Source organism: Chroicocephalus ridibundus, chromosome 15 (genome assembly GCF_963924245.1).
Source record: "Chroicocephalus ridibundus chromosome 15, bChrRid1.1, whole genome shotgun sequence".
Classification (NCBI taxonomy): Eukaryota; Metazoa; Chordata; class Aves; order Charadriiformes; family Laridae; genus Chroicocephalus; species Chroicocephalus ridibundus.
In genome coordinates, this window is record NC_086298.1 from 129,267 (window position 1) to 153,731 (window position 24,465).

Sequence of the window (24,465 nt, forward strand, 5' to 3'; positions counted from 1 at the left end):
TTTGAAACCATTACCCCTCATTCTATCATTAAACTCCTGTGGAATAATTACTAAATTGGCCAAGAATACAAAAATACAGCATTGTTCACACATTAAAGAAAGTCGTAAAATCAAGAGGCTTCTGAGGTAGAAGACAGCCGCAGCTGGCATGCGAAGAGTGCAACATCTGCGATTGCCTGTACAAGGTTGTTTGCGAAACTACAGGAGGGATGGAACGGAACGCGCTTGTTCCGTGGCCTTCCATTGTGATGAATAGCAGATATGGGGACGAGACGGTACTACGGAACAGACAAGTGGCCTACACGCTACCCGAGCCAACATTTTGTCAAATGTTGATGAAATGGCTGTCCTTTGTGCGAACTTTGCTCACTACAATGTACCAAAACACACCTCCATCCCGGAGGCTATCCGCCCCAGAGGTGCGAACACTCCTCCTGGAGTACATTAATCATAATAAAAGTACGTATGACTAAAGTCACTCAAACTCCACTTTGAAGATAAAAAAATAGTATAAAAATAGCCCGAGAGAGAGGGGATGCCAGGGAAGACACCATCGCAAAGAATTCCATCACTGATTTCTGGGATCAGTCAACGGGCTGAGCCTTTCTTCCCCCACATAGGGATGCCTTTGGGTAAGACTTCGATTACACCGAGTGCTTTCTCGGGGACTTAGAAATTTCTCTAGAGAATCTCTACCCTACATTTATAGCCAGGCTGTATCGTTTATAAATTTGTCACATGTTTTGTATACTTAACAATATCTATATTTGCACGTGCTTTGCAGACAGTGTATTTATCACGTGCAATCCTAAGAACCTGTATATCTGTTGTTTAAATAAACTGCACTGTTTAAGTAGCTGGTCATTTCAGTTTCTCACTGAATGTGACCAAAGACTCGAGAGTGGCCGTGCTAGTTCAGGAGCACGACTAGACTGAAGGCACAGTCCACTATTAGTGTATCCAAATCGTAATAGTTTAATACATATTAAACGCGATTGGACTGATGGTGCTGAATTGGGCATCACTCAGAATTTAAACCTAGCCACACCTGGCCTCCCACCTCGGTGAGGAGTGTTAGAACACAAGGGGGTTTATCTTCTGCCAAAACCGCTTGGCCCCTTTTCACACAACTACTCCCTGATCCAGAGTCCCTCCCCATCCTTCTGTAGGCCCCCTTTAGGCACTGAAAGGCTGCTGTAAGGTCCCCACGGAGCCTTCTCTTCTCCAGGGTGAACAGCCCCAACTCTCTCAGCCTGTCCTCACAGCAGAGGTGCTCCAGCCCTTGGAGCATCTTTGTGGCCCTCTGCTGGAGCTGTTCCAACAGCTCCATGTCCTTCTTGTGCTGGGGGCTCCAGAGCTGGACACAGCACTCCAGGTGGGGTCTCCCCAGAGCAGAGCAGAGGGGCAGAATCACCTCCCTCACCCTGCTGGCCATGCTGCTGGGGATGCAGCCCATGATGCAGGGGCTTTCTGGGCTGGAGTGCACATCGCCGACTCATGTTGAGCTTCTCATCAACTAACACCCTCAAGTCCTTCTGCTCAGGGCTCTCTCAATCCATTTTCTGCCCAGCCTGTGTTTGTGCTTGGGCTGAGCAGAAAAAGTCTGCTAGTAATTCACCATTCACCTGCTCAAATGTTTTCTGTCAAGCCCAGAACTAAACAAAGAACTACACAGCTTGCTGTTAAAATTAATGCGAGTCCAAAGGCTGGGAGTGGGTGGTTTGTTCTCTCCTATCTAGGCAAGATAAACCAATGGGTAGTGGTTGGGATTTGGCATGGAAAGGAAAGGGCACAGTTGATCAAACGAGTGTACTAAACGTAGTAGAATTTTGTAAGGATGGCTGAACAGCAGCGACACTGGTGGTGCTTAGAGGATGCTTTCAGAGATGGAGATTTCTAAGGTCCATCTTTTCCAGGCTATTAGAGAGAATGGAATTGGTACCGTTGGCTGGTCAGGTTGAAGGCTTCATTGCGCATTCAGGGTGTACTTGTGCCACAGGGCGAAAAGCATGCAGGCAAACTTGTGTGGATTTCTCCAAGGTGATGTGGAGGAGGGCCCCTGGGAAGGGAGAGTGTTGTTTTGGGCTGTGGACCAGGAGGAGAAGAAGGGATGTAGCACTGTCCGTTCCTCCATGGTCACTCTCTCTGACGTGTCCATTCTGGCCCTTCTCTCCTTTATGTGGCACCACTCCCATCATCTCCTCTCTGAATGCCCAGTAGGCGATTGCAGAAGGGCAGCGGCTGTCCTGGCTCTCAGAGAAGAGACTCCTGTCGTGGCGGCTGGAACATCTGCAGCGAGCAGTTGCAAGGCTGGACCAGGAGAAGACAGAGCTGAAGCAATACAATGCTGAGCTCAGGAGGACTCTGGAGGAGGTAAAACAGGCTTTCGCTGCCTCTGCACAGCCTCACGGCCTCTGGAAGACAACGCATTTCCACAGACAGCACCTTGGAGTCCTTGGCTGGTTTCCTTCCCTGTCCCACTGTCCCCTGTGGCCACACACTTTTGTCTTTTCTCTCTCTTCTGGCACCCTGTTGCCTTCGCAAATGCACATTCACTGCAGTACCACCCTTCTTGCCCCGGTGTCCCCATACACACACATTGGACACTCTTGTGTCAGGAACTCTTTCCTCCTGCTCGCTCTCTTCCATCGGCTGCTTCGAGTGCTTTTTTGCTTTTTGGCCCCAGTGTTCTCTGGTGCAATTCACAGTCTCTGAGCAGCCATCTCCTTGCCATGATGTCCAGAGGTCCTTTTGCTCCTTGTTTGGTGGCAAGTTTCTGTGACCCTTTCTCCTATCCAACATGCAGGTGGAACGTGAACAGAGGAAACTGAGGAGATGTTGCAGAGGTCGGGCGCTGCCAGATGCAGGTGGATTTTCTCTCTCCGAGTCTGGGCAGCACCAGATGCTGGCTTCTCGGCAGGTGAGAACAGGATCTTACTTGGTGGGAGGAGGCTCTGGCCATAGAGAGGAATGACGGCAGCAGCCCCCAGTATAGACCTCATAGAAGTTGAATATAGACCATGAACATAGACCCTGACCAAACTGGAGACCAAAGGGAAATCCTTGCCTTCTCTTCACAGGAGGACTCACCCGTGCTGCAGTCGTCTGAATTGCAGAACCGGGTGAGGAGCAGGAAAGCTCCATCAAAAGCCTCTGTGGCTGTGCTGATGGGCACAGCTTTGCACAATGCTCTGGCCCAAGTTTTGTTTGGCCGTCAGGAAGGGAGACCAGCAGGCAGCGGGAATACCCAGTCAGACATGTCCCTTGGCCATGGCCAAACAGCATCATTCACCAAGGTCTGGTCTCTGTGGTGCCAACGGGTCAGGCAGGGTGGGAGAGGGATTGGAGGAAACTCAGAAAATGAAATGGCCGGAAAATGGAGAATAGTCTAAGGAGTTTCCCCTTGAGTCTTACTCATCTTGTAGACCCTTCCCATTTTCCCTTTTCATGTGCTAGCTGTCCAGTTTTTAAGGTAGATGAGAACAGAACAGTTCTTTAGTGCCTTGTGTAACCAGTAGCCCTCCTGCAGAGGAAAAAGCCTGTGTAACTAAGGTGGCAGTAGCTCCAGTCTCTCTCTTGAAAAGAAGAGTTGGGTTACTAAATCCTGTAGGAACCTCTCTCTCCCGTATCCATGTAATGTCTCAGTGTTGTACGTGTGAATGGTATGCCAGAGAGAAACTCAAATTGTCTATAATCTGAGCTGAGGCCGGGGTGACTCTTGGAACCTGTGACTTCCATTCCCCGGAGACCAAGTGTTTGTCGGGGCTGGCGTTGTCTTCCCCGAGGGTGTGTCCCGAGGGTGTGTCTTCCCCGAGAGCCGGTACCGTGGAGCTACGGCTGGTCCTACCAGCGTGGGCTTGTCTGAGCTCGGCCTTTGGCCTCTTTCAGGTGTCCCTTCTGCAGACGCAGCTGGTGCAAGAAGGAAAATAGAAGCAGGACCATGTTGAGTGCTGTGCAAAGACCGGCCAGGAACTTCAAGACCTTCGCCAAGAGCTGTCTGGCTCCTCAGCAGCTGCTGTCTGGGAGCCCAAAGCTGCTGCTCCAGCAGCAGAGACTCGGGGCAGAGACTGAACCTTCTTGTTTTGCCAAGGAGCAGCTGCAGCATTGAGGTGTTCCCATCTTGTGCCTTTACCTGGACGGTGTCTGTTTTCCTGTGGGAAGGGGGGGTGCATTTGTTCTGTTTTGATTTTGAAGCATCTCCTAGTGATAGCGGGTTTTTACGTTTTTGTAGTAAAAACCATTTTGTACTATTTCTGAAGGAAAAACAGGGTGGTTGGTATGTCCATGGGTTAGGAAAAGATTAGAGTAGGGATGCCAAAAGAATATGGTTAAAAAGTTACAGACGTGTATAGACCTGTAATAGGACTGTGAATGAACTTTAGCTGAACTCCTGAAATTCAACCTTAATTGGGCTAAATAGGGGGATCTCCCAAAATGTTCCAAACGTGGACTTGAATGCATATGTATGATGAGGGATGGTAAGGGAACTGTGGCTCACCCATCGGCTCTATCTTATCACATAAAGCCTGGGACTGTCCAAAATGTGTGGTGTGCTGGCTGTTGTTCAATGCCCAGCACTGGATTCTGCAGAACTGAAATAAGGACAAATACCCTGACTGAGTGTGTTGGTTGGTTTTTGCACAGCGGGTGAAGAACCCTGACTCAGGGGCATCTCCTCCCGCCCTGGTTTTTCCCATTGCCTGCTTGCAGCTCCCTTTGGGTGAGCCCTGGCACCAGCTGCTCGAACCTGCCCACCTGCACCGTTCTGGGCCTCCACAATAGACCTGCCTCCCCGCTGCGCAGCGAGGAGACCCGAAGGACAGGTGGCAGAGCGGTCCCCAGGGGGAGACGCCACAGTCTGTCCCTGGAATAGAGAGAACAAGGGTTCGTGTAGGGCTGCTTGCTCTGAGGAGAAAGAGCCCTGGAGCCAAGATCTCAACACAAAGACCGCCAGAACCCCGGCTCAACAGAGCTGGAGCAGCCCCTCCGATAGCCCAGCCGCAAAGCTTCCCAAAGGAGACAAAAGCTGGGTCTTTGCCTGACCCAGGCTGTAGGAGGGAGGAAGAAGAGGGAAAACATTGCAGGGAAGATGCCCAGAGAGACACAGTATGGCCTGGCCCGAAGGAAGGAAGGCACAAGCAAAGACGGGGGAGTAAACTTTATTGCAACACAAGCGGGTGAGGTCTGTGTCTGCTGCCCAGGGGCTCTACACCTCGCATGCCGCACACCTCCTCAGGACATCGGCCACAAGCCTTCCCGTGAACCCCCTCCTTTCTGACGCGGGTGGCTGGGGCTCGCCTCCGACAGGCTTTACATGCAGTGATCTGCGCCAGGCTCCTGTCTGGGCAGGGGGCTTGGGACCTGCTGGAGGGACGGGCTGTCGGGACCACTGCGCGCCCATGGAGGGGAGGGCATCGTTAGTAGGACGGCACTGCTTCGGATCTCGTGGTGTGTGTGTTTTTGTGACACCCCTTCCAAAACTCAGTTCAGGGGACAGTGCACGCCCACGTTGACAGATCCGCTCCAATACAGAGTCGACTATGCGACGTGACCTGGTCCTTAAACTCAAAGTGCTGGCTAAAGATATCTCAGAGTCAGCATTGCTACTGACCCTCCTGGGCAGCTTGGCACCTTCCTGTCCCCACTCATGTTGGGAGAAGCTGTGGCCTTCCTCCAGATCTGATTCCGCTCTTCTGCATTGCCCTGATATCAGGGAGATCCTGGAGCTGTTGGGTGGAGGTGGGCAAGCTGGTCTTGGAGGCTGCAGCAGCCGCTCGCCCAGGCAAGAAGCATTGATGGCTCCCGGCGGTTTGGGGGCATCCTTCAACTTGGTCAGGTGTTGCCAAAGCCTTTCCTGAGAAGGAGACACCAAGTTGTCGCTCGCTGTTGCCTGGACAAGTGCTCGCAGCCCTGCGTGCCGAGGCTTCCTGCAGGTGCAGGCCAGGGCTCTGCTTCAGCCGTGCGATGAGGGCAGAAGAGAAGGGCTTCCCTCGGCACTCTGCGTGGCTGCCCATGCCCACCCCAGCACCCTGCGCTGGCTCAGCTCCGAGCCCCGTCGTCCTTCCCCCACCACACCACCCGGCCCCCCCAGCACAGCCCTCACCTCTTCTGCAGCGACCGCCTCCCCAGCAGGCAGCAAGTGAAGCCCCAGCCCTCGGCACCGTGCCGCTGACTGGTGCCCACCAACGCTTGGCTTTGCCTACCTCTTCTTGCGTGGACATCTGCTCGGCGCGCAGCTTGAGCGTGGTCAGGTACTGCCTGTTCTCGTTGAACTCCTTCAGAGTGCAGACCACCTATGGAGAGAGGAGGGGAGACACCCCCAAGAAGAGTCAAGCCAGCAGACTGCCTTCCCCGAAACAGCCCCAGCCCAGCCGAGGGGAGCTGCTCCTCTGCACACACTCCCTCTGTGCTCAGGGAACCCCCCTCCCAGGGAGCCGCTTCTATCAGCCCGATGACGTCCAAACCTACTCTGCCATCACTGGTCACCAGGCCCTGTCTCTGCAGCCTCTGGAAGTTGTTTTTGCAGTTGTGATACTCCTGCAGATACGGGTCGTGCAGGCTGTTGTACTCCGTGCGCAGCAGGCGACAGTGGGGATCTCCCAGGTCGTAAAAGCCTGAGGGCCGTTGGAGCTGTAAGAACAAAGTTCCACAGTATGAACGGGGCACGGGAGAGCAGCAGGGGCAAATGCACTCCCGAGCAACTCACGCACGCAGGGTGGCATTTCCAAACCTGCGAGGTATAGACTGATTCCTGGCTTACTTCCCACCCCGAGGAAAGATCGCTCTACTTCAGAGACCCTCCAACGGAGGAGAAACCCTGTGCCTACATCCTCCTGTCTGGTGGCTATCCCCTCTGGCTGTAGGAACACAAGGGGCTGTTTACTACGGAGGGAGAGAGTTGTACCCACTGCTGCACCTGTGAGGAGCTCAGCTGAAATGTTGCCTACAGCCACATCTTCTCCTCTGGCAATTCACTTTGATTGTACAAATGGGCTTGTGCTCCCCAGAGGTGCCAAGCTGTCCTTGTGGAAAGGTAAAGGGAGTTTGAAGACCTGACACCAACACTCTTCTCCATCCAGCTCTGGGCACCGTGCAGCTCTGCTATGGGCAAGTCCTCCTTTCTCTCGGCACCACAGCGCCAGGAGCTTCCCTCGACTCCCAAGCCCTGTCTGATTGAAGGGCTGCAGCCCCCGCCGTAGCGCAGATGTCCACAAGGACTTCTCCGAAGGACACGGACCCCATAAAAGGGGGAGCTGTGCCTCAGGACTGCACGCACACAGCCACCAGCCCTGGGCTGGGGCGCAGCAGAGCCAGCTCTCTGCTCACGGGAGAGCCTCTTGCCCACGCTGCCTGCTGTGGCCAGCAGGGGCGGTGACTGGCGTGTTTCCCCTGGGCAGGGCCGGCAGCCGTGGGAAGGCCTGGGCAGGTCAGGTGACCCAAACTGACCAATGGGGTGTTCCCTCCCAGCTCCCACGCTCAGGGGAAAAGGCGAGGCATCAATGGCTTGGGGCTGCGTCAATGGCCCGTGGCTGAGGAGGACCCTGCCAATTTTTCTACCTTTTTTCCTTATGCACCAAATGTAAACGAAGGGGCTCACAGGGTACGACAACATGAAGGCATTCCCTCTTGTCCCCTTCCTGTGGCAGGTGTGGAAAAAATGACTGAGAAAATCGAGGAAATGACCAAGACAACAGCCAAGCAAAACGAGGTAACAGCTAAGAAAAATTACAAACTGTTTGTTTAACTGTCCAGGCTGGATAAAGAATCCCACTCTTACTCTGAACCATCCCACGTCTCGATCATTAAGAAATAACACCCTCCCACGAAACCCATTCAAGAGAAGCAGGACCCGCTCTGGGATTTCCTGTGGCTTTGCCTCTGCAACTATGGAGAGGACAGGAGTAAATGGGGTAGAAAATCTACCCCGGTGCCACGAGCACGAGTGCTTGAGTTGCAAGGTAAAGCAGAGTGAAGAGAGAATTCTTCCAGGAGGGTGGCTGCTCCAGTCCATGGTAAGCGGTTCTCCGGTCTGCGTAGGAACTCCTCTGCTAATAGCGGGCACTGGTGCGCAGTGTACCCTGTTGCCTTCGAATCATAAAGGGGCAAAATCTGTCACTATTTCTGGTGGGACAGACGGGTCTCGAGAACTGACTGTACTGGAGGCTGAAGTGAGCCTAACTGGGAATAAATGGGAGCCACATCCCGTTGCGACTGGCCCAGTTGCTCCGTGCATCCTTGGCACAGGCTGCCTCAAGAGAGGGTATTTCAAAGACCTGAAAGGGTAGTGGTGGGCTTTTGGTACAGCAGCTGTAGAGACTGAGGATGTTACACAGCTGTCTGCCTTACCTGGCCTTTCAGCTGACCCTTCTGTGGTGGGACTGCTGAAGCTTAAAGAACAGCAGGTGCCAATTGCTACTGCCACGGTGCATCGACGATAGTACTGCACCGACCGAGACTCCCTGATTCCCATCCAGAACCTGGTTCATCAGATGGAGACCCAAGGAGTGCTCAGCAAGACTTGCTCACCCAATATGGCCAGTGTGGAAGTCTGACGGAGACGGGAGATTAACAGTAGACTACTGTGGCCTGACGGAAGCCACACCACCACTGAGTGCTGCTGTGCCAGACCTGCTAGAAGTGCAACAGGAACTGGAGTCAAAGGCAGCCCAATGGTATGCTCCAATTGACACTGCTAATGCATTGTTCTCTCTTCCTTCAGCAGCAGAGTGCAGGCCACAGTTTGCTTTCGCCTGGAGAGGCATCCAGTACGGACTGCCCCAGGGGTGGAAAGACAGCCCTGCTATTTGCCATGGGCTGATCCAGACTGCACCGGAGAAGGCTGGGGCTCCAGGACACCTGCAATACATTGATGATATAATTGTGTGGGGTAATACAGCAGAAGAAGGTTTCAAGAAAGGTCAGAAAATAACCAAGATCCTTCTGAAAGTGGGTTTTGCCATAAAAAGAGGTAAGGTCAAGGGACCTGCAGGAGACATCCAGTTCTTGGGAATCAAGTGGCAAGATGGTCGTCGCCAGACCCCAATGGATGTGATTAACAAAAGAACAGCTATGTCCCCACCTCCTAACAAAAAGGAAACACAAGCCATTGTAGGTGTTGTGGGTTTCTAGAGAATGCGTATCCCAGGTTATAGGCAGATTGTGAAACCTCTCTATGAAGGGACTGGAAAGAAAAAAGATTTTAGGCGGAGTCCTGAGAAACAACAGGCCTTTGAGCAAAGTAAACGAGAGACCGTGTATGCAGTAGCTCTTAGACCAGTCGTAACAGGACGGTCCATTAAAAATGTGCTCTCCACTGCAGCCGGGGACAATGGACCTACCTGGAGCCTCTGGCAGAAGGCACCAGGAGAGACTCGAGGTTGACCCCTAGGATTCTGAGGTGGAGAATACAAAGGCTCTGAGGCCAACCATACCCCAGCTGAGAAAGAAACGCTGGCAGCATGTGAAGGAGTTGGAGCTGCTTCAGAGGTAACTGGTACCCGAGCACAGCTCCTCCTGGTGCCTTCTCTTCTCCAGGCGGAACAGCCCTGGCTCTCTCAGCCTGTCCTCACAGCAGAGGGGCTCCAGCCCTCTGAGCATCTTCACGGCCCTCCTCTGGGCCCGTTCCAACAGGTCCATGTCCTTCTTGTGCAAGGACTCCAACAAACATGTAAACACACGTTGTTCTCATCTGCGGCAGCGCTCAGGTTCCCACACCGTGCTCTCATAGCCAGAGTTTGCAGGGACAGGGCCAGGTCTGACTCTTGTTCTTCAGTTTGAGCATGACTGTTCCTCCTCCTGTTATCTCCTGTGTGTTTATACACTGTAAAATCATCGGCCAAATTGGGAGTGATATTACAACAAATATGTAAACACACTCCAATTCTTTTCCCCTTTGAAGGTAGGTCCCCCTTTGCTCTTCAGTCGTCGGAGGTGTAACGCCATCCCTCAGTTTAAAAAAGGCCCTTTGGCTCATACCCTTACTAGTCAAGCAGTTGTTTTATCACAAACATTGTTTAACATACTCTTTTCTCTAGCCCATGATCCTGGTACTTTACTGAACTACATTTCCCCAAAGCTGGTTACAATCCACCTTTTCTGGTGAAGACTAAGGAAAAATGTATTTGCCACTACTGTTTCAAGCGTTATTTCTTCTCTCTCATTAAGCCATGGATATCAGCTTTTCCTTCCTGGCCTTTACTTTTAAAATGCAAAACAATTATTAGGGGCTCTAACTAAAACTCATTTTGTGTCCTAGGTTTCTTGATTTTATCTCTACCCATGCACGACATTATCGTGCATGCCTTATGCATTTGTCTTCCTCACACAGTTCTTTTTTTCAGAGCTGCGGATGATAACCTACGAGTCTGTCACCCACTTTGGGGTAGCTTTCTGTTTGGTCATTTCCACTCAGATTTTCCAACCACCTACGTCCCTGCCTGAGCTTTTCCAGCTTAAGAGTTGCTGCATGTCAGTATGTCCAAACCGTTCAGACCCATTCCGCCCCACCTGAAGAGGGGAGATGAGGTATCTTGGTCCAAGGGTTCTCTGAAGACAGACCATGGGATCTGTGATCACTTCCATGGAACAGACCACACTTAACCTCTAGAAGATGACCAAGCAGTATAGTTCCAGAAGGAACATACTAAATTTAGTCACTGAGTCAACATCTGTTTCTTATGTCTGAACAACAGTCCAAACTGATTTTGCTCTGTAAGCGTGCTTTCCTTCACTGCGGTTTCACCACCTGAACTGTATTTCACCGCCTGTAAGTCAGACGTGTTCCAGCATTTACCCTCACCCAGAGCGCCCTGTTCGGATACCTCTCTTCACACTACTGTCCGCACTGCCTAAAAACTTCAGAAATTCGGTCAGGAGACTTCTAAACATGCATGTAGTAAAAATTACCTACTCAGGCCTCAGCATAACTGCATTCCAGGTGTTCTTCAGCTCAAAAAACCTGGAAAAAAGTAATCATAAGAAAATCCATATGCAGAGTAAACTAAATTCGCAGGAGACTGAAAATCACCAGTAATGCTGCTACAGTGCTCTGAAAAGAGAGGAGAGTTTAACTGAGCTTGGCAGACTTTGACTACAGCTCTTTCGGCACAACGTCGTATAAAAAGACAGGATTCTGCCTGGCTTTATGGAGCTATTCCATAAAGAAACATCCAAAATTCTACTTCCATGCAATTGCTAATTATTCTGAACCTTGATAATAAGGCATACTTCACACATTCCAACTCTAATCCCGTTTCACCGAGTCCTAAGTTTTCTGTCTCTCATTAGGCCAAAGTACGTTCACAGAGACCGGTGACAAAGAAGTCTTCGGTTTTCAGTGCCCTCATCATCACGAGCACAGACCATGCAAAGGGAGAGTCGGAGGCCGCCTTAAATTCCCACACATCTGGAGTTGGCTTTGGTGATACGAGTTACCTGGAGCACACATGGGAAATGCCGGGTGAGCACATTGAACACCTAGGATGGACCGGTGCTTTTTGATTCAGGGAAGTAAAAATTTGAGTCGCTTAACTGGAAAGCCTGCTTTGCCTTGTGCAGAAAACACCTGAAATCCACCAAGAGCGCCTTGACATGAGAAAGCACAAACTACAGGAAGTGAAATCCAGGACCAGTTCTGGTTTGTTCTTGTTTTAACCACCAGAAGTAGAGGATGCCCAATCTCCAACCCAATATTTAAACTGTGATAGTCACCCCCACTGAAAAGCAAGATGAATTATCACTAGTACTATTTACTATTCCTGTATATTCCTAAATACCCCAGTAACAGTACCTATAAACTATGACACTTTTTGAACAAAATAGTCTCCGCAAATGGGAAGCCCTAAAATGCTGCTTTAATTTATAGTACTTTCACACAGAACTCCTTTGGGGCAAATCCCAGCAGCCAAACAGTCGAGGGCTTTCCCTACTGAACTCAACCGTTACCGTGATGTTATGCCCTTAATGCACAACGAGAAGTATTTCGTACCATGCTGGCTTCCTGGCAGTGGAGCAACACCCACCACTGCCACCTTTTTCTTTTTTTTTTAAATTACTTCTGTCTTAAAATTATTGAGCTAATTAAATTTACGCTTTCTAGATTGTCACTGTTCAAAGCAGTTTAAAGCAGAAGCCTGACTTTCTAGTGGGCTTTCTTCTTCTGCCAAACTCATCCACTGAACCCCACTGTTAATGGAAGGGTTAGTTCTGTATCACGGCACCACCATGTGAAAATGCCACTACTAAAGGTTCTATTTCAAAAACACAAGCATCTTGGGGATCAGCAGAGTGATGAGAGGAAATACAGATTACAGGGCATCTTAAAGCATGTGTGTAAATGTTTGCTGGCAAAGGACAACAGCTTTCTAAACAAACTGGAACAATGTTGAAAAGTGACAGCTTCATACATGATGTTATTTTAAAATAGTCAGTCCCAGCTGTTAATACTGGCTGTATGTTTGGGGCCATATGCTACCTTTTACAGTATAAAATCAAGTCCACTTGGCACGTGAAAAACTGATGTCCCGCTGTCACTGGAAATCTCATCACGTTGGACAGTTTACCGAAAACATTTTATTGTAATCAAAAAGTGATGTAAGAGAGCTCTGTGTATTCTGCAAATCATTCTGCTGGTATTTTATAATGAACTATAACAGCTTCTTCTGACAGGCAATTAAAAAAAATACTCAACCATGAAAATGTTCACAGTACCTGAAACTCCACCCAAACTAATGAACGGTCGTTAAAACTAAGATGCCCCAGCAAAACTTTTCACGTTGCATTGTCACAACTCACAATTCTGTACAAAATATTCACTTCTATAAAGCTTCAATGTAAAAATCCAGCTGCAATATTTTAAGGGCAGCACAGTCTCCTTCATGCCATCACTTGCAATGCCTGAATTCGTTTACATTTTAACAAAATTTGATACAGATGACTTAAGAATCCAGTCATTTTTTCATTATCTGTCATTCCATGGAGTGACAGATTTCACTTTTTGGTCATCCTTCTCTTTGCTGTTCTTCGATTTTTTTCTTCTTGTGTTTTGTTTTTGGCTCTTTGCGAATTCTGTTTCGTTTCCAATGTGTTTCTTACGCTGTTTGTGTTTCTTATGCTTCTTGTGCTTTTTCTTCTCTTTTTTCCTTGTCTTTTTCTTGCTGTCTTGACTCTCTCCTGAGCTGGCACTGCCGCTGTGGCTTCGAGTCCGACTCTCAGAAGGGCTTTGACTGTGGCTGTGGCTAACGCTGGGACTGCTTTGACTTTGACTTTGGCTTGCATCAGGCTGGTCAACTGCAGGAGGTGCTGCTGTATCCTCTTTCGCCTTAGCAACAGCCTTGTCTTTCGGTCCTTTAGGATTTTTTCCTGCAGCTTCCTCATCCTTTGCAGATACGTTACTGTCCTGCTTTGAAGTTTTGAGCCAAAACCACAGTTACTTTCCCTGTCACTTTCACTGCAGTCTGGTGCAAACACAGCCTCATGAGTCTCAAGTTAGATCAGAAGAGAGCTGTGAGGAGCTGCTTACCTGAGGCTTAGGCTTGACAACACTTTTATCAGTTGGTCCAGTCATGTTCTCTTTCTCATTTTTTACATCTGGTGATTCTTGTCTCAAAGGTGGTTTGTTACCACCTGGCTCTTTCTCTTTATTGCTCTTTGCTTCTGGTACATGCTTCTCTTTCTCTGAATTTTTATCTAGACATTTGTGTTCCTCCAGTGGACGCTTGGAAGCGTGAGCGGCTTTACGATCAGACTGCTTCCGCTCACGCAGGGGACTGTAGCTGCTCCTTTTGGCATCTCCAGCGCCCTTTCCGGATGGCTCTGCTCGCTCGTCTCTAGGCTTATGTTTCTGTACTGATGTAGACTCTCTGTTTTGAGAAGGGGAGTCTTTTCTCCTTGCTAATTCATTCTTTTCATCTCATTGCTTGGCATTAGAATGATGGCGGTTGCCATCGTGGTCAGATCTTTTGTCTGGATTAGGAGTAGAGTCTTCAGCAGTGGATCCATGGCCAGTATCACGTTTCTCTGAAGATGTGCAGTCTTTGGAAGATTGAGAAGTATTTTTTCCATTTCCTTGTTCGGTTGCGCATTCCAAGTGGTCTTTTTCTCGCTGAACACTGCTCTTTCTATTCTCAGAAGTGTCCTTGTCTGACAAAGAATGACGTCGGTCTTTGGTTTTCCCTTTTTCATTCGACATCAACATTTTTGAACTTGTTGCATCGTGCTGGGAGCTTCACAACTCTCCTCTTTTGCCGTTTTCTATGTTTCCTCCAAAGACTCTGTCTCTTTTTCATTGTGTTCTACAGGGTTTGGTGTGGCTTGGCACTCACATTTTTTTTATAACGCTAGCAGGTTTTTCTACGTTTGCAGGCACCTGGGCAGATTTAATGTCTTCCTTTTCAGACTCCAAGTCATCTTTATCCCGCTTGGACTGAGGGACCTGGATCGTAATAACGACATCTTCAGCAGGGGCTGTTATGTCATTATTCTACTGCTCCATGGTGTTAATGACAAAACATGATAATGTTCCTTATCAAACATTTTATCTACTCTTTTTCTTTTTTCAGGTTTTGCATCAGAAGGTTTGCTTTTTTCAGCAGGTTTTTTGACTTATGGTCCTTGTTGAGGGCTTGTCTGACTTGGTTGCTTTTGGATGGTCTTTCTTGGCCTTTTCCTCCTTGGCTGGCCTGGTTTCTGGGTGATCTTTTGTCACTTCTGGGTGAACTTTCCATGGGGTAACAAGAGCCTTCTCATTGTCTTTGGCAACTCCTCCTTCACTTTTTTCAGAGGAGGTTCCTGTGAAATACTAGGAGATTCTTCACAATTGGTGTCCACCTTCCCTTGGGAACCTTTAGCTTTATTGTCTTTCTTGGGAGGAACGGCCACTTCTACTTTCATCTTTGTCTTGTCCTTCTCTTTCTTCTCCTTGTCAGACACCAACTGGAAAGCAATAGAATCTGCTTCCGTAGGCTCATCTCGCACAGGGGTGGCGTCATCTCTGCTTGGGAGCGTGAACAGAGAGTCTGTTTTAACATCTTCTGCTGTTACTGGCTCTCTTGGTTTTCTCACACCTTCTGAAAACTCAGCATTGGAAAATCCTTTATTCTCATCCCCTTTTCTTCTCTTCCAGTTTTTTTTACATACATTTCCTTTGCCATCTTCCAGTGGATATTCCATGTCCTTCTCATTTGATTTTGGTGGATCTTTGATGCCGTGGCACTCTCTTCCAGAAGGCTCTCTTCCAGGGTCGTGTCCATCTCTATTACGACTTCCGCGGCTTTGCCCGCCAGGATAGTCTTCCCTGCGTCCCCAAGCATATGGCAAATTCTCTCATCCGGTCCCAGGTGGACCAAACCTATCTGGAGAAATGTTCTCTCTGTTTACTGGTGGTCGAGGTTGAGCACCAACAGCAAAGCCCTTGTATAACTTTTCGTACCATTCTCTGTAGTTCCTTTCCCATTCTCTGTATCTCTCCTTTTCAAATGGATCTCTGAGGTCAACAGATCTGCCATGGTAAGCTTTCATATCATACGGGGGAACTTCTCTGTATCTGTTAAAGTACTGCCTTTCTCCATCCCCTTGAGGTATAGTCCGTTTAGTGGGAGACTGGCCTCTAAATGCTGGAGACCTTGACGGTGAATGGTATCTTCTGTATGGGGGTGACCGTGACCTTGAACGGTGATAACCATGTGATCTTGACCTAGAGCGATAGTTACAACTCTTCCCTTTGTCTTTCCTTGGATAGGGTGGTGATCGCGAGAAGGAACGAGAACGGGAACGACTAAATGATCGAGAGTAGGAGCCAGAGTGAGAAGAACCTGATCTCGACTTGGAGTGGGCATATGAACTTCTAGAGTAAACTGAAGCACTATAGGGAGACTTGGACCTTAGAAAAAAAAAACAACACAAAAAACATACATGAAGTTAATTCAAAACAGTCACTCTCCCATTTATTTTTTTTCCTCCCAAAATTAGTTGTTTGGGGTTTTTTTTTCCCCTCTCCATATGCTTATGTCAAAGCTGCTTTCAGCTGCTGACATAACGCTACTGCAAATTGAAGAATGTGGTAACATGTAAAAGTTTCTGCTTAAGACAGAACACCTGCTGCCATGATAGTGTAAAAGCATAGAGGAAGGGTAAGTCTATATCCACTCATTTCTGCCACATGAACGACCACAGCTATTGATTGATTGAAGGTGGCGTATACTGGCTTCTGCTGGCATGTGAACGCACACGTGTTTCACTACTCAGCAACGACATGCAGTGCAAATCCTTTTTGGTGCAGTAAGACGCAAAAAGAGCAAGTCTTAATGGCTACAGTGCACTATCAAACATCCAGAAGACACGATTCAGCCTGAAGACAAGTAAAGCTCAATTTTAAAATGCCTGCTTAGTCGATTTAACTTCACTACTTATTTGGCAATTTGTACAGGATGCAAAATATGGCAAAATACGGATTGTACGGCAATCCTACATACAGGGCACTTCTAGCCAGGTGTCCTAGCAAAATTTTGCACATAACAGCTCTAACCAAGGATAGTGACGGGTTCTGAACTCAGCCTTTAGTACTATGACCCATGGCCATTACTCTAGGAAAGATACTGGCAGCATTACTAATACAGCTGTTCGGACTGCTGCCACAAGCAAAACCAGTTTAGAATTCCTACAGGGTTTAGGGAAAGTTTTAGAATTGCATTTGTCTTGGTTTAGTTTTGCATGTTTACCATCTCCAAGGAAAAAGTCTATTGGGAAAAATGCTATGTCATTTTTGCGCATGCCAGATGCACTTTCTTGTAACTGCAGCCCAATGTGCTATCGAAATACAAAAACGAAAAACAATGCAACTTCATTGATCCAACTATGTAGTCCTCTTTAAGTGTCGGTCATTCTTGGTAAAACTCCTCCCCAGATAAAGGAGATGCATGTGTAATTGGGATGGGATTTGAATGAGCGGCTCGTACCCAAGCTGAAGACATGTTTGAAGGAGCTGGGGGATATCCTGGCGAGGGGGGACAGCGTACCCAGCAGATGGAGGCTGACCAGGTGGAAACTGAGGAAGAAACTGTGGTGGTGGTATCCCCGGTGGAAGGGGGAAGCGCATGGCGTGGTGGAGGCACAGGCACAAAGATTGGTGTTGACGCTGGTAGTGTTGGGGCTTGAGTCCTCCTTTGGGTGCATTCACGGTGTGGGCATCCTTGATTTGAACTTCTAAAGAAACCCTAGGACATGTGTCACCATTTGTAACACTCTGCCCTGATTTTAAAGAGCAAAGAGAACGAAGCGGGAGCATGGTGGCGAGCACTTCTTGTTCTCAACTTACGCATTTTTCTCCCTGCTTTCTGTTCACTTGAGACTACACTCATTTCTTGATCTTCATACTCGCCCTCCACATCCTCACCCTCGGCAGTTCCCTCAGGCTTCTCTCCTGATACTCAGCTTTGCGATTGTGCATGGAGGCTGCCCATGCTTAAAAGAGACTCCCATCTCCCATGTGCCGACCGCTCTTCTGCCACTCCTTTATGCACTTCATGCTTCCCATGTTGTTAATGACGTATTTGGCCTGTTCTTGCCCCTGAATTGTTATTTTCTTGCTTACTGAATTTAAGATTTTAGACAATCTGCGGGATGTATCCTGCTGTCTGTTAATTATTTATCTTAAGATTTTATAAAGACAATGCACCCTTACAATCTGTTTAGAACAAATTTGTACCAAAAGGAAGGACTAGCTTGACACTGCGACAATAGATGAGACAGGCTCCTCTCTCTCCCTCTGAGAGAAAGCAGCTTGGCTATTGGACATGGCTGCATTGAAGAAATTCAAAATTGTCAGAAAATAACAGCACTGACTTTTCCAATCGTGCGCTCAATCAGTATCAACTAAGTTGTCAGAAAAAAAAAAAAAAGAATGTTGGAGTCTGGTTTCTATTGGGAAATCAATTTTTTCAGCTCTGTTCAGCCAAAAGGGTCGAACAGGGTTCGTCAAAAGTGTGGCTTTCCATCCAATCCTTTGATTCTATTTCATTTTTATATGTAACTGCAGTTTCCTCAAAAAACATTTGGTTTTCAGAGTCCTCTTTTCAATCATGTACCAGGGTTTTATGTTAAGTAACGCATTAAAATAATTAAATAAAATAAGCAAATAATTAAAAATTAATTACCACTTGTATTCTCCACAGCTATCTGTGCATACTTTTTTCATTGTAAATCAGCTGTTGTATAAGTTAGGTGTTATGGCCTCGTTACAAGCAGTAATATGTTGAATTGCTGTCGAACACTTACAGTTCCCAGCCTGGTCCGCCACCTGCTGAGCGAGGTGTACTGGCTCTCATTGGATGACCTTCTGGAGTTGGGAGAGGAAAAAGAGAAAAATCCCATTCAGTGTATCTGAAGGTAATTTTTTTAAAGAAATTCTGAAGTTATAGTCACGTACCAGTTGTGGGCACTGATTGTCCTTGGGGGCCCTGAAGACTTGGTAATGCTGGTTGTCCTTGTACAGGAACCTGACAGGCCTTGTGAGTAAATGCAAATGGTTGGAAAATAAGCTCTACTAAAATGCAAGAATCACTGCATATGTTGAAATACAACTTACCTTCTCTTTCAACAAGCTGCTGACTGACCGTGAGGAAGATGCAGAAGGTTCAGCAGCAGTCACCAGAGCCGCAGGAGGTATAACGCTGTCGGCATTGCTACAAAAAAACCCAAATTTTTATTGTTTAAGCAGTCTTTTGAAGGGCTACTTGAAATGTAAAGTCCAAGGTGACAAAAGGCTGACTACTGTAAATGGACAAAAAAATTTACAAAATAATCTTCACCAGATTTACAAAAGTGAAGTTGGCCGATTCCAAATGCAGCGCTGTCGAGAAGTCCACGTGGATTACTGGCAGTTAAAGAGAAAGCTCACTGGAAACATATTTTATTAAGGAAGCTGCACATGAAACGATTAGAGTACATTTAACCCACAGAATGAGCCTCAGTTGTGGAAGATGGAAACACCGCAATTCTATGCTACTTCAGGGGCTGCCTTAGAGGTTCTTTTGGATTGCGGTCCTTTGTATTCAACGCTACGGCTGAGCCTGACACTCTTCTGGACAGAGTGGCTGTTTGCATCCAAGGCACAAAGTCAAAGGATATAAGCCCTGAACAATAGTACAGGTTTTTCACCTATTTTCCTATGACTTCATGGGTTGCACACTTAGACGGTTGTCCTGGTTCCGGTGGGGATAGGGTTAATTTTTCCTGGTATTCCATGCCATGTGAGCCACGCCCACCCTGAGCTGCCGGGGGAGGGGGCAGGAAGTTGCTGCTTAAAAGCGGGCTGGGGCGTCCAGGGTCCGGCCGGCCGGCAAGCGGCGGGGAGCGGCGGTTCCGTAATCGTGTTTGTATATTCCTCTGTCCGTGTTGTTGTTGTTGTTTGCTTGTTCCCTTTGCTGTCCTGTTAAACTGCCTTTGTCTCAACCCAAGAGTCTTGCCTTTTCTTACGATTCTTCCTGTATTAGGAAGGCGCGAGCGAGCGGCACGTGGTTCTTTGTTGCCGTCTGAGGCTAAACCACGACAGTCCTTTTTGGCGCCCAACGTGGGGCTCGAAGGGTTGAGATAACGACAGAATCCAACTAGAACGTGGAAAAAACGGTTTTGGGGTTTTTTTTGCATGCATTTATTTTATTAGGTAAATAGCCACTGGACATCATGTTGCTTGGTTTGTTCTCATGGCTGTGTTACATAAATTCCTATATGGCTTATGTACTCCCTGCGATGCTGTTTACCATGTCTGGAAGAGGGATGAGGATTATCATTCTGCTGTCCTGTGCGATATCTGTTTATGATATGATAACATCACTGTTCAGACGGCTATTTTGGGGTGTTTATGTGGTTTTGCTCTCCTGTCCGTACATTGGACACCGTCTCTCAGAATTTGTTAATAATTTCCCCAGCCCTTTTGCCTCCCTTTTCTCCTTCGGGTCAGGTATGACAGCTTTTGAGAATTTTGAATATCCTTGGGATACTCGTGTTCCTAGTGCTATGTCTCCTGAATACGTTCCAGGTCTTGTTTAGTGTTAAGCGACTGTTTAAGACTACCACCCGGAGATCTGCTCCGAGGCTGGATAGTCAGGGGTGGCATGGCATGTGGGAGAACATGGGCAGGTACCTAGAGAACTACTCACCTCCAATGGTCTGGGACTTCACCCCTGACCAATTACAGGACCCTGATAAAGTGGTAGAATATTTGAAGGGAAAATGCTGTGGCTATTCTAGAGAGGCACAACTCACCGCGCTGTGCTGGGCCCTGGCCAGTATCTACCAGGCACTGCTCAGAATTATGCAGCACCCTCAAGGGGAAGAGATGGAAACCAGACCGGCAGCCCCTGCGGCTGCGGCAGCCCCTGCGGCGGCTACTGCAACCCCTGCGGCAGCCCCTGCGGCAGCCCCTGCGGCTACTGCAACCCCTGCGGCAGCCCCTGCGGCTACTGCAACCCCTGTGGTAGCCACTGCCACTGAACCAGGGAACCAACCCGTGCCGGTATCAGTTGCCCCCATACAGAAGAAGAAGTACACAAAGAAATCAATTCACTTAGTAAGAGATGATGATGAACCAGGGCCATCACGAGAGCAGGAGGAAGAGGCAGAACCAGAGATAATTACTCGATCCCTATCCTTGAGTGAGCTGTGGGATATGCGAAAAGATTTCAGCTGACTTTCAGGCGAGCACATTGTCACCTGGCTGCTCCGGTGCTGGGATAACGGGGCCAGTAGCCTGGAATTAGAGGGTAGGGAGGCCAGACAGCTGGGATCCCTGTCTAGGGAAGGCGGTATTGACAAGGCGATTGGGAAGAAGACCCAAGCCCTCAGCCTCTGGAAACGACTCCTGTCAGGCGTGAGGGAGAGGTACCCCTTCAGTGAGGATGTTGTATGTCAACCAAGCAAGTGGACTACCATGGAAAGAGGTATCCAGTACCTGAGAGAATTAGCCGTGCGGGAGATGATTTATTATGACTTGGACAATGCAGACTTACCCACAGACCCTGATGAGGTGCAATGCACAAGGCCCATGTGGCGGAAGTTTGTACGGAGCGCACCATCGTCATATGCCAACACAGTGGCAGTAATGGAATGGAAAGGTGAAGAGGGACCAATGATGGATGAGGTGGCTGGCCGGCTCCGGCGATATGAAGAAAGTCTCTCTTCCCCCCTTGTCTCAGCTGTGGAGAAACTGTCGCGGAAGGTCCAGCAACTTGAAGAGAATATGTCCTACTCCCCACCTGCACGGGCCAGCATCTCAGCTATTAGAAGCAGGCATTTCCCCACTCAAGAGAGAGAGTACATAGGGTACACACCACGAGGCACCCTGTGGTTCTACCTGCGTGACCACGGAGAGGACATGAGGAAGTGGGATGGACAACCTACTTCGACCCTGTGGACACGGGTACAGGAGTTGCAAGGAAGGACAACCACAAAAGGGGATCCCTCCAGGAAAAGTGTGGTCCCAGTTTCCAGTGGGCCGTTCCCCAGACAAAGCAGAAGGCCTGATGTTGCTTCTGATCCTCTTGAAGGAACTTCCAAATCATTTATGCAAGAAGTGAGTAATGGATACTATGACCAGTATTAGGGGGGCCCTGCCTCCGGCCAGGTGGAGGAAAGGGACAACCGGGTTTATTGGACGGTGTGGATTCGATGGCCTGGCACATCAGACCCACAGGAGTATAAGGCTCTAGTGGACACGGGTGCGCAGTGTACTTTAATACCATCAAGCTATAGAGGGGCAGAACCCATTTGTATTTCTGGGGTGACAGGGGGATCCCAAGAGCTGACTGTACTGGAGGCGGAAGTGAGCCTAACTGGGAATGAGTGGCAAAAACATCCCATTGTGACTGGCCCAGAGGCTCCATGCATCCTTGGTATAGATTACCTCAGGAGAGGGTATTTTAAGGACCCAAAAGGGTACCGCTGGGCCTTTGGCATAGCTGCTTTGGAGACAGAGGAAGTTAAACAGTTGTCTGCCTTGCCTGGTCTCTCGGAGGATTCTTCTGTTGTGGGGTTGTTGAGGGTCAAAGAACAACAGGTGCCGATTGCTACCACAACGGTGCATCGGCGGCAGTATCGCACTAACCGAGACTCTCTGATTCCCATCCATGAGCTGATTCATCAACTAGAGGTTCAAAAAGTGATCAGCAAGACTCGCTCACCCTTTAACAGTCCCATATGGCCGGTGCGAAAATCTAATGGAGAGTGGAGGCTAACTGTAGACTATCGTGGCCTGAATGAAGTCACGCCACCAGTGAGTGCTGCCGTGCCAGACATGCTACAACTCCAGTACGAACTGGAGTCCAAGGCAGCCAAGTGGTATGCCACGATTGATACAGCGAATGCATTCTTCTCAATCCCTTTGGCAGCAGAGTGCAGGCCACAGTTTGCTTTCACTTGGAGGGGCGTCCAATACACCTGGAATCGACTGCCCCAGGGGTGGAAACACAGCCCCACCATTTGCCATGGACTGGTCCAGACTGCACTGGAACAGGGTGAAGCTCCAGAACATCTGCAGTACATTGATGACATCATTGTATGGGGAAACACAGCAGAAGAAGTTTTTGAGAAAAGGAGTAAAATAGTCCAAATCCTTCTGAACGCTGGTTTTGCCATAAAACGAAGTAAGGTCAAGGGACCTGCGCAGGAGATCCAGTTTTTAGGAATAAAATGGCAAGATGGACGCCGTCAGATTCCAATGGATGTGATCAACAAAATAGCAGCTATGTCTCCACCAACTAGTAAAAAGGAAACACAGGCTTTCTTAGGTATTGTGGGTTTTTGGAGAATGCATATCCCTGATTACAGTCTAATTGTGAGCCCTCTGTATCAAGTAACCCGGAAGAAGAATGACTTTAAATGGGGTCCTGAGCAACGACAAGCTTTTGAACAAATCAAACAGGAAATAGTCCATGCAGTGGCCCTGGGGCCAGTCCGGGCAGGACAAGATGTTAAAAATGTGCTCTACACCGCAGCCGGGGAGAACGGCCCTACCTGGGGCCTCTGGCAGAAAGCACCAGGGGAGACTCGAGGTCGACCCCTAGGGTTTTGGAGTCGTGGATACAGAGGATCCAAAGCCCGCTACACTCCAACAGAAAAAGAGATATTGGCAGCATATGAAGGGGTTCGAGCTGCTTCGGAAGTAGTTGGTACAGAAGCACAGCTCCTCTTAGCACCTCGACTGCCGGTGCTGGGCTGGATGTTCAAAGAAAGGGTCCCCACCACACATCATGCAACCGATGCTACATGGAGTAACTGGATTGCACTGATCACACAGCGAACTCGAATGGGAAACCCCAGTCGCCCAGGAATTCTGGAAGTGATCATGGACTGGCCAGAAGGCAAGGATTTCGGAATGTCACCAGAGGAGGAGGTGACGCATGCAGAAGAGGCCCCACCATATAATAAACTGCCAGAAAATGAGAAGAAATATGCCCTGTTCACTGATGGGTCCTGCCGTATTGTGGGAAAGCATCGAAAGTGGAAGGCTGCTGTGTGGAGTCCTACACGACAGGTTGCAGAAGCCAGTGAAGGACAAGGTGAATCGAGCCAGTTTGCAGAGGTGAAGGCTATTCAGCTGGCTTTGGACATTGCCGAGCGAGAAAAATGGCCAGTACTTTATCTCTACACTGACTCATGGATGGTGGCAAATGCTCTGTGGGGGTGGTTACAGCAGTGGAAGCAGGGCAACTGGCAGCACAGAGGCAAACCCATCTGGGCTGCTGACCTATGGCAAGATATTGCTGCCCGGATAGAGAATCTGGTTGTGAAAGTACGCCATGTAGATGTCCACGTACCGAAGAATCAGGCCACGGAGGAACATCAGAACAACCAGCAGGTGGATCGGGCTGCTAGGATTGAAGTGGCTCAGGTGGATCTGGACTGGCAACATAAGGGTGAACTATTCACAGCTCGATGGGCCCATGACTCCTCAGGCCATCAAGGAAGAGACGCGACATACAGATGGGATCGCGACCAAGGGGTGGACTTGACCATGGACACTATTGCACAGGTCATCCGTGAATGTGAGAATTGAGTCGGACAATGGGACTCATTTCCGAAACAGCCTCATAGACACCTGGGCCAAAAAGCATGGTGTCGAGTGGGTGTATCACATCCCCTATCACGCACCAGCCTCTGGGAAGATAGAACGATACAATGGACTGTTAAAAACTACACTGAGAGCAATGGGTGGTGGGACTTTAAAACATTGGGATACACATCTAGCAAAAGCTACCTGGCTAGTTAACACCAGGGGATCTAACAATCGGGCTGGCCCTGCCCAATCAAAACTTCCACGTACTGTAGAAGGGGATAAAGTCCCCGTAGTGCACATGAAGAATATGCTAGGGAAGACAGTCTGGGTTAGTCCTGCCTCAGGCAAAGGCAAACCCATCCGTGGGATTGCTTTTGCCCAAGGACCTGGGTGCACTTGGTGGGTGATGCGGAAGGATG

The 24,465-nt window shown here is 48.8% G+C and overlaps 1 pseudogene; it reads right to left on the minus strand.

Moving 5' to 3' along the window:
- LOC134523906 (E3 ubiquitin-protein ligase RBBP6-like) overlaps nt 1–24,465 on the minus strand; it is a 39,910-nt pseudogene that overhangs the window by 2,678 nt on the left and 12,767 nt on the right.